This window comes from Dendrobates tinctorius, unplaced genomic scaffold, assembly GCF_039654945.1.
Source record: "Dendrobates tinctorius isolate UK_male_01 unplaced genomic scaffold, ASM3965494v1 ptg000057l, whole genome shotgun sequence".
NCBI classification, from domain to species: Eukaryota; Metazoa; Chordata; class Amphibia; order Anura; family Dendrobatidae; genus Dendrobates; species Dendrobates tinctorius.
The window spans coordinates 25,929,226-25,942,760 of record NW_027361725.1 but is presented as its reverse complement, the minus strand read 5'-3'; the positions used below and the strand labels follow the sequence as shown (position 1 = coordinate 25,942,760).

At 48.9% G+C, this 13,535-nt stretch overlaps 1 protein-coding gene across 6 annotated transcripts in view; it reads right to left on the bottom strand.

The window, feature by feature from the left end:
• The window catches only part of NPAS3 (neuronal PAS domain protein 3), a 586,631-nt gene that overhangs the window by 491,715 nt on the left and 81,381 nt on the right, over positions 1-13,535 (bottom strand). The gene's annotated exons all lie outside the window — the stretch shown is intronic.

Here is a 13,535-nt window from a genome sequence, read left to right as displayed (position 1 = left end):
CCTTCCTCTTCATCCCCAACAAGGACACATAAAGGGAACTCGTCTGCCTCTGGTGGTGGCGATACCTCAGTGGGGTGGATTGGTTCCCTGCTCTTGCTAGCACACTCAGAACCCATCCCCCACAGATCCCAAAACAGACAGAAATCCCGGCCAATAATTATGGGATGCAACAAGTCTCGAACAACGCCAACTTCATGCGACTCGGTGCCATGCGCCGTTTCAATCTTCACCCTAGCCATAGGGTAGTCCTTTGCATCGCCATGTATGCACCGAACACCAATCTTTTTACCCGGGAGTATGTTTAGAGGAAAACTGGCCCTCACAAGGGTCACCAAGCTCCCGGAGTCCAGAAGCGCCATTACTGCTCGACCGTTCACCTTCACGGGACACGCTTGTGGCCCCTTGTTAGGTAGCGAGTTCACACTGCAAGCTGGATAAGCGTAGTATGAACTACGGCGTCCCATGCTGCAGTCCATCTGCTCGGTGGTCTGGGGACAACGGGCCGCTATATGTCCTGGCCCATGACACTTCCAGCAAATAACACCCGAGGGGACCTTGGGCACCGCCTCCCCCGCCCCTTTTGACCTTGGACGCACCACCCCTTTTTGTGACTCCGCCCCCTGCTGGGACCCACAATATGGAATGGGCTGCTTCCCCAAGGAACCTTCCATCCCCTGGTATCTCTCGACCAGCCCAACCAGTTCATCAGCATTTTGGGGATCACCCTGGGCAACCCAAGTCTGTAGAGGTCTCGGCAGAGAATGCACAAACCGATCCATCACAACTCGCTCTACCATCTGTGCAGGGGAAGCCGACTCTGGCTGCAGCCATTTCTGGACCAGGTGCAACAGGTCAAACATTTGGGAGCGCGGGGGTTTGTCCCGGTGATAGGCCCAGCGATGAACTCGCTGTGCCCTGGTAGTCATTGTTACCCCCAAGCGTGCGAGAATTTCCCCTTTTAATTTGGGATACTCTCTGGCATCTTGTACCGTCAGGTCAAAGTACGCCTTCTGGGGCTCCCCCGTTAGGTAAGGGGCCAGTACCTCCGCCCACCGCTCTGGCTGAAGTTTTTCCCTCTCAGCCACCCTCTCAAACACCGTCAGGAAGGCCTCCACATCATCCTCAGGGGTCATTTTTTGTAATGCGCGTCTTACCGCCTTCTTGACGTCGGTGGCATCAGCCCGACCTGGGGTTGGGGCGCTCGTCCTGCCCTCCTGGATGGCGGTTGCCAGAAGCTGCATCTGCTGCCGTTGTTCCTGCTGGCTCTGCTGGAACTGCTGCCGCTGCTCCTGCTGGCTTTGCTGGATCTGCTGTAACAACAGCTTGTTGGTTTCCTGCTGCAGTGCCTGGGACTGGACCAGGTGTTTCATGAGGTCCTCCATGATTCCAGGCAATGCTTGTTGCCCCGCTGCAAACTTCACCCAGGACATGCAGCAACTGTCTCAAGTCTCTGCTGGGACCGCTGCCCGCACGTGTACCACCAATTGTGGGGATGTGACTCGCTCAGGTGCAGCGGGAGACAATCAGGAGACCGGTTCTTCCAAAGTTCATGAGGTTTATTTCTGTCATAAACCATAAAACAGCGTATCACCAAAAATAGCCTCTAGCTTAGGCAAACAAAACATAAACCTTCGTGGTTGCAGACTCAGACCGCGAGTCTCAGCACATGCTGGGAGGTGTAGTCCTCCCCACATACAGCTCCCTGGTTCAGGAGCAGGTCACATTATAAGGCTGTAGCCACACCCACGTTCCCAGCAGCTGACTGGTCACATGACTGTGACCTCACCACAGGTCCTTCAAACAAAAACAATAACAATATCTGGTATGCTTTACTTCTGCCTTACATTATGGAGATAAGCCATTTATGAGACACATATCTCCCATCAATTACACGACCCTTAGCCCTGCCACAGTATTTACGGAGTCTCACACACACACGCTGTCTCTGTATAGATTTGACGGCAATACAAACAGCAGATATACAATACTGTTTGATAAGCGGAGAGCTCTATACGGTGAATGTATGGAAAAATGAAAATCTCCGTCTATCTTTTTACGGAGTCACACACAGATAGCATGTATCTGTCCGTGATACCAGCAGGTACACGGTAGTGTGTGAGGAGCGTACACCTCTATACGGTGTGTGAAAAAAATGAATGCTCGCTAACTGTGCAGAAAAAAGGAATACTAGTATTTTTGCTTTGAAAAAAGCAGTCTGCATAGCAGTGTGCAAACAGCAATGCAGCTATCAGGTACCCTTATAAGGCAGCCTAACAACCACCAGCGCTGCTGTACACAAAAGTGTGAAAAAAATGAACGCTCGGTAACTGTGCAGACAAAAGGAATAAAAGTATTTTCGCTTTGAAAAAAGCAGTCTGCACAGCAGTGTGCACACAGCAATGCAGCTATCAGGTAGCCTTATAAGGCAGCCTAATAACCACCAGAGCTGCTGCACACAAATATATCCTCCCCTGTCACTGCACACTAACTGTTGTGTTGTACAGTGAAAATCGCATCAGCAGAAGCAGTTTTTGTTTTTTCCTGCCTAAACACTCTCCCTATTGAGAACGAGCAGCAGCAACCTCTCCCTATGCTAAGATCGGCAGAAGTAAGATGGCGGTCGGCGTTCACGGTCTTTTATAGCCACTGTGACGCCAATCACTGCAATGCCCTTCTCTAAGATGGTGGTGGCCGCTGCCCATGTCATCGCGTTGCCCACAGTGTGCATCCTTGATCATTGGCTGAGAAAAGGCGCTGGAAGCATTATGGGAAACGCGACTTTGGCGCTCGAATTGGCGACCGCATGGCCGACCTCACGACATGGTCGGGTTTAGATCGGCGAAACTCGACTTTAGCGAAAGTCGGCGATTTTTTAATTTGACCGACCCGTTTCGCTCAACTCTAAAACCCACGCAAACACGAGAACATACAAATTCCTTGCAGGTGTTGCTCTTGGTGGGATCTATGCACTACACAAGTGGTCAAAATTGTTGGTACCCCTCTTTTAATGACCGAAAAACCCACAATGGTGACAGAAATAACTTGAATCTGAAAAAAGTAATAATGAATCAAATGTCTATGAAAATGAACAAATGAAAGTCAGACATTGCCTTTCAACCATGCTTCCACAGAATTTAAAAAAAAAATAAAACTCATGAAATAGGCCTGGACAGAAATGATGGTTCCCTTAACTTAATATTTTGTTGCACAACCTTTTAAGGCAATCACTGCAATCAAAGATTCTTGTAACAGTCAATGAGACTTCTACACCTCTCGACAGGTATTTTGGCCCACTTCTCAAGAGCAAACTGCTCCAGTTGTCTCGTGTTTGAAGGTTGCCTTTTCCAGACGGCATGTTTCAGCTCTTATAACTTTTACCTTTTAACATGTTTGTCTATAATTTTCTTTCTAATCTCCTGAGACAACTCTTTCCTCTGGTCCATGTTGAGTGTGATACACACCATGTCACCAAACAGCACAGTGAGTATCTGTAGCCCTCTATACAGGCCCAGTCACTGATTCCAAGATTGTAGACACCTGGGATGCTAGTTAGTGGATACATCTTGATTTAACATGTCCCTTTTGTCACATTATTTTCAGGGTTACCATCATTTCTGTCCAGGCCTAGTTCATGAGTTTTATTTTTTTATAAATTCTGTGGAACCATGGTTGAAAAGCAATGTCTGACCTTCATTTGTTCAAGTTCATAGATTTTTTATTTATTATTACTTTTGTCAGATTCAAGTTATTTCTGTGACCATTGTGGGTTTTTCTGTCATTAAACGAGGGGTACCAACAATTTTGATCACGTGTGTATATTAATAACAGTATTGGGACAAACCTCTAAACCATTGGATTCAGTATTTTCCTTTAATCCCATTACTACAGATGTAAAACATCAGATTCCCATCTGCCTTTAGGCAGAAAGCGTGCGTGCAATGTAGCTTCTGCGCAGACGATGTGGATCAATGGCAATGCAGTTGTGTCGATTGGCCATCATGGCAGAGTTTCAGCTACAACCGCATAGTCAGGCCGTTTTCGTACAAACACATGAAGGAATAGGTCTATCTAAATATCTCATAAGACAGTCAAAAAGGGAAGGGTTGGCACTACCAGAGCATTTCCAATACGACACATCTTATGGCTAAGTGGTATGGCTAAATGGATATCGTAGTGCTCAACTTCATAGGAGACAATTGTAATAGGTGCTTCAAAAAGAGTGTGGCACTCACCAACTATAAAAAATTCATTTTCTCATCATTAAAACATGCTGAGGAAGAAATGGGATACGCTGTGGACGATGGACGATTGAAGTGTTACAACGCTTCTACGAGTCCTCTCCAGCATGTTTTAATGACAAAATAAAGTGATTTTTTTTTTTATGGATGGCGAATGCCACTCTAAAGATCTCATGGAATTTGAGCGTGGCATTGTAATAGGAGTCACCGGTGTATCAACTCAGCCACAAAAAGGAGACAACATATAGTCACAGAGCCCTGAGAGTGGGGACGACATATAGTTTGACATGTGGGAATATAATTTATACCAAAACCAGCGATTAATCTGGTTATATTGGACTGATAGTATTTTGATAGTATTTTGAACACTACTGTACATACTGCTTACTGAACTAATCTCCCATTATCTTCCCTCACGTAATCTTCGATCTTCCCAAGACCTCCTACTCTCCTCCACACTTAAGGCCCCGTCTCACTAAGCGATCTCGGTAGCGAGATCGCTGCTGAGTCACAACTTTTGTGACGTAACAGCGATCTCACCAGCGAGATCGCTATGTCTGACAGCGATCAGCGAGCGGCCCCCCTGCCGGTATCGCTGATCGCTGCAAGAAATCTCTGGACATTTCTTTGGTCGCTGGTCTCCCGCTGGCCAGCACGCATCGCTGTGTGTGACAGGCGGGAGACCAGCGATCAGGTGTAAAAAATAATAAAAAAAATAAAAAATATAGTTATTCTCACCTTCCGACGTCCCGTTCAGCCATCCTGCCTCTCTCCACGCTCCGGTCCCAGTGATCCGTTGCACAAATGACCGCGAGACTTTCTTATTCCTCGAGACCGTGACATCTCGCGGTCATTCGTGCAAAGGATCACTGGGACTGGAGCGTGGAGAGAGGCAGGATGGCTGAACACGACGTCAGAAGGTGAGAATAACTATATTTTTTATTTTGATTCTATTTTTTTCAGCGATGGCCAGCGATGCCGGGCGCTCGGCATCGCTGTGCTGATCGCTGGTGAAGCTGTCTGTGTGACAGCTCACCAGCGATCACATAGCGACTTCCTAGCGATCCTGACACCTTCATATCGGTGTCGGGATCGCTGGTAAGTCGCTTAGTGTGACGGGGCCTTTATTCGTTCCTTACACAACCGCCTTCAAGATTTCTCCTGAATATCCCCCATCCTCTGGAACTCCATGCCTCAACACGTCCGATTATCCACCACCCTCGGATCCTTCAAACGGAACCTGAAAACCCATCTTTTCAGGAAAGCTTACAGCCTGCAATAACCATTCTGCCGCCTCACCACCGCCTGAGCTGCCGCCTCATCACCACCAGAGCTGCTGCACCCCCGACCTTCTGTCTCTTCCCCACTATCCCGTAGAATGTAAGTCCGCAAGGACAGGGTCCTCCCTCCTCCGCACCAGTCTGTCATTGTAAATTTGTTTACTGTTGACGATATCTATAACTTTGTATGTAACCCCCTTCTCATGTACAGCACCATGGAATTAATGGCGCTATATAAATAATAATAATAATTATACTGCAGAAAAAGCCTGTGTGGAATTTGATTGGAAACTCACCTGCAGTGCAGATTGTTACTTAGCAGCATGTCAACTTATGGTTGATTTTTCACTGCCGATTTCATGCTTTGCAACAGAAAAGGTGAAATTTATGACAATTCTGCATCTAGTTCATTTGTTTCTAAATGTTTCTTCAAATCTGCATCAAAATTTATGGAAAACTTATTCACATAATTTCCATTTGGTGTGCACTTAACCTTACAAAGACCAATGGTGTTCAGTCCTTCAGTTGACCCTGCTGCATATCAACAATGCTAAACACAAAAACACAGATTTCTCTTGAAAGAGTAACTGAACCTTTGGAAGGTTTTCTTATACACTGCTCCAAAAAATAAAGGGAACACTTAAACAACAGAATATAACTCCAAGTAAATCAAACATCTGAAATCAAACTATCCACTTAGGAAGCAACACTGATTGACAATCAATTTTACATGCTGTTGTGCAAATGGAATAGACAACAGATGGAAATTATTGACAATTATCAAGACACCCTCAATAAAGGAGTGGTTCTACAGGTGGGGACCACAGACCATGTCTCAGTACCAATGCTTTCTGGCTGATATTTTTGTCACTTTTGAATGTTGGTTGTGCTTTCACACTCATGGTAGCATAAGACGGACTCTACAACCCACACAAGTGGCTCAGGTAGTGCAGCTCAACCAGGATGGCACATCAATGTGAGCTGTGGCAAGAAGGTCTGCTGGGTCTGTCAGCGTAGTGTCCAGAGGCTGGAAGCGCTACCAGGAGACAGGCCAGTACACCAGGAGATGTGGAGGGGGCCGTAGGAGGGCAACAACAGGACCGCTACCTCCGCCTTTGTGCAATGAGGAACAGGAGGAGCACTGCCAAAGCCCTGCAAAATGACCTCCAGCAGGCCACAAATATCCATGTGTCTGCACAAATGGTTAGAAACCAACTCCATGAGGATAGTCTGAGGGCCTGACGTCCACAGATGGGGGTTGTGCTCACAGCCCAACACCTTGCAGGAAAGCTTGGCATTTGCCACAGAACACCAGGATAAGCAAATTCGCCACTGGCGCAGAGTGCTCTTCACAGATTAAAGCAGGTTCACACTGAGCACATGTGTCACGGGGGCTTAGTTCAACTAAGGCTGAAATACCCGGGGCCCCTGTGGTGTCCCTTTACTAGGGGAAACCCTGTCTGACCCTCAACCCAGGGTTTTTGCTGAAGGTGCAAATGCCTGAGCCTCCGACCTTTCCTTATCTCCTGCTCAGCCCTGCACTTAACCCTCCACCCTCCACCCAGTGAGAAGTCACCACCAAAGCTCCCACACAAATAATGACAGACAGGGAGAACTTAAACTGCACTGCGCCGCACACACACAGGAATAAACAGTAATGTGAACAGGGCACAACTAAACACAAATATGGGAAGGAGAAAGGATAACGACGGATCATACGACACCAGATATGAATCTCTCTCTCTTGAACACCTCCACTCCAGACCGGAACCACTTGGTATGAAACACAAGCTATAATCGGCGACGCCCATAGGCCAGCATGACTATTTAAAGACCGTGGGCGTGACTAACCATCCAACCTGGTCTCCAGCAGGATTAACCCCCGAGAGCCTGAAGATCAGGCCGGCGCCACTGAGGCTATAGTGGCTGGAGGTGGAACTACCTCTGCCTGCCGGATGCTGTGGTGTGAACAGCGTCCGACATGACAGTACCCCGTCTTCTACGAGGGACCCCAGGGCCCTCAAGACTCATAGGACCCGGCTTGTCCGGATGACGACGGTGAAAAGAACTGACCAGCCGATCCGCATGTATGTCTGAGGCTGGAACCCAAGACCTCTCCTCTGGACCATACCCCCGCCAGTGCACCAAATACTGAAGAGTACGGCGTACTACTCGAGAGTCCACTACCTTGGCGACCTCGAACTCTAACTCGCCATCCACCATGACTGGAGGTGGCATCGGCGTTGTGTCCACAGAGCCTACCACCTTTTTCAATAAAGCCCTGTGAAACACGTTGTGTATCTTGTACACTGCGGGAAGTTCCAACCGATAAGCCACTGGGTTAATGATGGCAGAAATCCTAAAAGGCCCAATAAACCTTGGACCCAGTTTTAAAGAAGGGATTTTGAGTTTTATGTTCTTCGTAGCTAACCACACCCATTCACCCACACACAGGTCCGGACCTGGCACGCGTCTACTGTCAGCCACCCGTTTGTACCTGGCACTCATGCTCAACAAACGCTGTTTCACCCGCCTCCAGACTGATGACAATTGGGCTCCTAGCTGATCCTCCTCCGGGACACCCCCGGAGTCACCCTGACGTAAGGTACAAAACTGAGGATGTTGACCGTACACACAAAAGAATGGAGACTCTCCTGATGACTCTTGGCGGTGATTATTTAATGCGAATTCGGCCAGAGGAAGGAAAGTAGACCACTCCTCCTGGTTGTCGGACACAAAGCATCGTAAATACTGTTCAAGATTTTGGTTCATGCGCTCAGTTTGTCCATTAGACTGTGGATGAAACGCCGATGAATGTGACAACTTGATCCCCAACCTTGAGCAAAAAGCTTTCCAAAACCTCGCCACAAATTGCGTACCCCTATCAGATACTATGTCAGACGGTACTCCGTGGAGTCTGACCACCTCCTTCACAAATACCTGAGCCAACGTCTTAGCATTGGGCAAAGAAGACAACGCCACAAAATGCGCCATCTTTGAAAAACGGTCAACCACCACCAGGATGACCGTGTTCCCTGCCGAGGCTGGCAAGTCAGTGATAAAATCCATGGAGATTTCTGTCCATGGCCTATTGGGTACCCCCAGAGGCTGTAGCGTGCCAGCAGGACGGGTTCGGGGTGACTTAGCCCTAGCGCACGTGATGCAAGCTGCCACGTACGAGACCACGTCCTGCCGGATTTTGGGCCACCAGAAACGACGCGATACCAGCTCTAAGGTGCCCTTCACCCCTGGGTGACCAGCCAGTACCGAATCGTGGTGTTCCTTCAACACCTTAGGCCGAAGATGCAGGGGTACAAATGATTTGTTGGCGGGAAGTCCTGGTGGTACCTCCTCTTGGGCCTCGGCAATCTCCGCCTCTACCTCAGTCGTGAGAGCCGAGACCACTACCCCTTTCTGGAGGATGGGTACCGGCTCTTCCCGAGGTTCTCCCCCCGGAAAACACCTAGACAAAGCATCCGCCTTGGTGTTTTTAGCCCCGGGACGGTACGTCACAAGAAAATTGAAACGAGTAAAAAACAATGCCCAGCGAGCCTGCCTAGGAGACAGACGCTTGGCCGACTCCAGGTAGAGCAGATTCTTATGGTCGGTGATAACTGTGACCTGGTGAGCCGCCCCCTCCAAGAAGTGTCGCCATTCCTCAAAAGCCAGCTTGATGGCCAACAACTCCCTGTTGCCGATATCATAATTCCGTTCGGCCGGCGACAACTTCTTGGAGAAGTAGGCGCATGGATGCATCTCGCTCAAGGACGAGCCTTGAGACAGTACTGCCCCCACTCCCACCTCCGACGCATCAACCTCTACCACAAAAGGTTTAGACACGTCTGGTTGCACCAGAATGGGGGCTGAAGCAAAACTATTCTTCAGACGCTCAAATGCACGTATAGCCACCTCAGGCCAGTTCGCCAGATCGGCACCCTTTTTTGTCATGTCCGTGAGCGGTTTGGCGACAGTCGAAAAGTGTTTTATAAATTTCCTATAATAATTCGCAAACCCCAGGAACCGCTGGAGTGCTTTCAGACTCTCCGGCCTCTCCCATTGCAACACCGCTTGCACCTTAGCGGTGTCCATTTTAAAACCAGCTGCGGACACAATATATCCCAAAAAGGGCAACTCCTGGACAAAAAATAAACATTTTTCCAGCTTAGCATAGAGCTGGTTCTTCCGGAGCAACTGTAACACCTGCCTAACATGCTGCAAATGAGTGTCCCGATCGCTAGAATAAATGAGGATATCATCCAGGTATACAATCACAAATCTCCCCAGGACATGAGCAAAGACATCATTAATAAAATGTTGGAAAACGGCAGGCGCGGTGGTCAACCCAAACGGCATAACCAGACTCTCAAAATGACCCTCAGGAGTGTTAAACGCCGTCTTCCACTCATCCCCCTGACGGACCCTTATGAGGTTATACGCCCCCCTGAGGTCCAGCTTGGAAAACCATTTTGCCCCCGCTACCTGGTTGAACAAATCCGGGATCAACGGCATTGGGTAGGGATCACGGATAGTAATCTGGTTTAACTCTCGGAAATCCAGACACGGGCGTAACCCCCCATCTTTCTTCTTAATGAAGAAAAACCCCGCGGCTACAGGCGAGGACGAAGGCCGGATGTGACCTTTGCTCAGACTCTCCGCGATGTAGTCTTTCAGAGCTTGTCTCTCAGGGCCAGAAATATTAAACATCCTGGCCTTAGGTAATTTGGCCCCGGGTTTTAGCCTAATAGCACAGTCATAGGCTCTATGTGGAGGCAGTTCTGAGCAACCCTTCTCAGAGAAAACATCCGCGAAATCCTGCAAAGCCTCCGGCAGGCTGGGCGTCACGGCGGACACACATGTGGCCAAGCAATTGTCTTGGCAGAAACCACTCCATTGTACTATGTCCTGAGTTTTCCAATCAATTACCGGGTTGTGCCTGGACAGCCATGGAAAACCCAGGACCATTTGAGCTGGGAGATTACGGAGGACCCTACATGTAACCGACTCAGAATGTAGGACCCCAATGTGGAGTTTCACCTCTGCCACAAACTCAGTAATCTCCCCTTGAGGGAGGGGAACAGCATTAATGGTCACCACCTGTATGGGGTGAGGAAGTTTTTCAATCTTAAACCCGGCGGTGTGTGCAAACTCCTCATCTATGAGATTGGTGGCGGAACCGCTATCCACAAACACTGATATAGGTAGCTCTCTGCCGGCGACAATAACCTTGGCAGGGAGCATACATTGAGATACCATCATGGAGGATATGCATACGCTCAGTTGGGTCTCCTCCATACCCTCTGAGCTTAACAGTTTTCCGCCGGTGTGACCCTCTTAGGTAGTACCGGGCAAACGTTAACATAATGACCACCTTTACCACAGTAGAAACATGCTCCGGACTTCCGGACTCCCGGAGCGCGAGGCTGAACCTGTGCCACGCCAGCAATCTGCATAGGTTCAGGGGACTCATCTACTTCAACCACACCTGCACCTCTGTTTTCCCCCAGAGGTAGCGTCTCCTGTGCCCCCTGACGAAAACGGCGATCAATACGTATCACCAAACTCATGGCAGACTCCAATGATGCCGGAGTCTCATACATCAGGAGGGCTTGTTTCACCCTCCCTGATACCCCATGAATAAACTGGCTCCGCAGTGCTGGGTCATTCCACTGTGTGTCTACAGCCCAGCGGCGAAATTCCGAACAATAGTCTTCTGCCAAGCGCTCCCCCTGGCGGAGGGCGCGGATTTTAGATTCCGCTAGAGCCAGTCGGTCAGGGTCATCGTAAATGAGCCCGAGGGCAGAAAAAACATTATCGACCGAATGAAATGTAGCAGAGTCAGGTGGTAAGGAAAATGCCCATGCTTGGGGGTCACCACTCAGTAATGACAACACCAGCCCTACTCGCTGGGCCTCATTACCTGAGGATATTGGCCGCATGCGGAAGTATAATTTGCAGGCCTCCCGAAATACGACAAATTTGCTGCGATCGCCTGAAAATCGTTCTGGCAGCGGAAACTTCGGCTCTGCACCGATACCTGCAGATGCCGTTTGCACCTTTGCTACTACCAGGCCCTGCTGCTGAACTGCCCCATTCAACTCGGAGACCTGTATGGACAGCGCCGCCAACTGGCGGGTTATGGAATCCATGGGATCCATGGACTCCTGAAAAAATGTGGGCCGATTATAATGTCACGGGGGCTTAGTTCAACTAAGGCTGAAATACCCGGGGCCCCTGTGGTGTCCCTTTACTAGGGGAAACCCTGTCTGACCCTCAACCCAGGGTTTTTGCTGAAGGTGCAAATGCCTGAGCCTCCGACCTTTCCTTATCTCCTGCTCAGCCCTGCACTTAACCCTCCACCCTCCACCCAGTGAGAAGTCACCACCAAAGCTCCCACACAAATAATGACAGACAGGGAGAACTTAAACTGCACTGCGCCGCACACACACAGGAATAAACAGTAATGTGAACAGGGCACAACTAAACACAAATATGGGAAGGAGAAAGGATAACGACGGATCATACGACACCAGATATGAATCTCTCTCTCTTGAACACCTCCACTCCAGACCGGAACCACTTGGTATGAAACACAAGCTATAATCGGCGACGCCCATAGGCCAGCATGACTATTTAAAGACCGTGGGCGTGACTAACCATCCAACCTGGTCTCCAGCAGGATTAACCCCCGAGAGCCTGAAGATCAGGCCGGCGCCACTGAGGCTATAGTGGCTGGAGGTGGAACTACCTCTGCCTGCCGGATGCTGTGGTGTGAACAGCGTCCGACATGACAACATGTGACAGAGTCTGGAGACATCGTGGAGAGCGATCTGCTGCCTGCAACATCCTTCAGCATGACCGGTTTGGCAGTGGGTCAGTAATGGTATAGGTTGACATTTCTTTGGAGAGCCGCACAGCCCTCCATGTGCTTGCCAGAGGTAGCCTGACTGTCAATAGGTACCAAGATGAGATCCTCAGACCTCTTGTGAGACCATATGCTGGTGTGGTTTGTCCTGGGTTCCTCCTAATGCAGGACAATGCCAGACCTCATGTGGCTGGAGTGTGTCAGCATTTCCTGCAAGATGAAGGCATTGAAGCTATGGACTGGACCGCCTGTTCCCCAGACCTGAATCCGACTGAGCACATCTGGGACATCATGTCTCGCTCCATCCACCAACGTCACGTTGCACCACAGACTGTCCAGGAGTTGGCGGATGCTTTAGTCCAGGTCTGGGAGGAGATCCCTCAGGAGACCATCCGCCGCCTCATCAGGAGCATGCTCAGGCATTGTAGGGAGGTCATACAGGCACGTGGAGGCCACACACAATACTGAGCCTCATTTTGACTTGTTTTAAGGACATTACATTTCACTTTAATTTTGTGTGTGATTCCATTTCTAGGCCTCCATTGGTTAATAAATTTGATTTCCATTGATGATTTTTGTGTGATTTTGTTGTCAGCATATTCAACTTTGTACAGAACAAAGTATTCAATGAGAATATTTCATTCATTCAGATCTAGGATGTGTTATTTGAGTGTTCCCTCTTTTTTTTTTTGAGCAGTGTATTTCAGTACCCTTATAATTCTAAGCAGAACGGTAGGGTACTGGGTCCTGAGAAAGTGTAGGCGAGTGAGGAAGCCTCTGCCTTCTACTGGATCCGTACTCCGGTCTGAGCGAGAGATCATCCGGGAGTTGTGCGCTCCTGTCTGCTGAGTTGCCTACCTCTCAAGGGAAGATGAGTGATCGGTGGGGGTTCTCAGGACCGGGATCCCCACCGATCTGCTTGTAATTATAAGGGCATTGAACAATGAAAAAAAACTTATAAAGGTTTAGTTACACTGTAAATCAGGAGCAGCTATAATTAAAAAGAGAAATTGGCAATTCTTCATTACTGGATCAACGCAGTTAATGGCACATAAAGCAAGCACATTTTTAAAGGTTTCTTTTTCCTATTTGATACATGGTAATTTGAAGAATTCTCCATCACTAGGTGCACAGTTCAATTAACTTTCTGTTTGC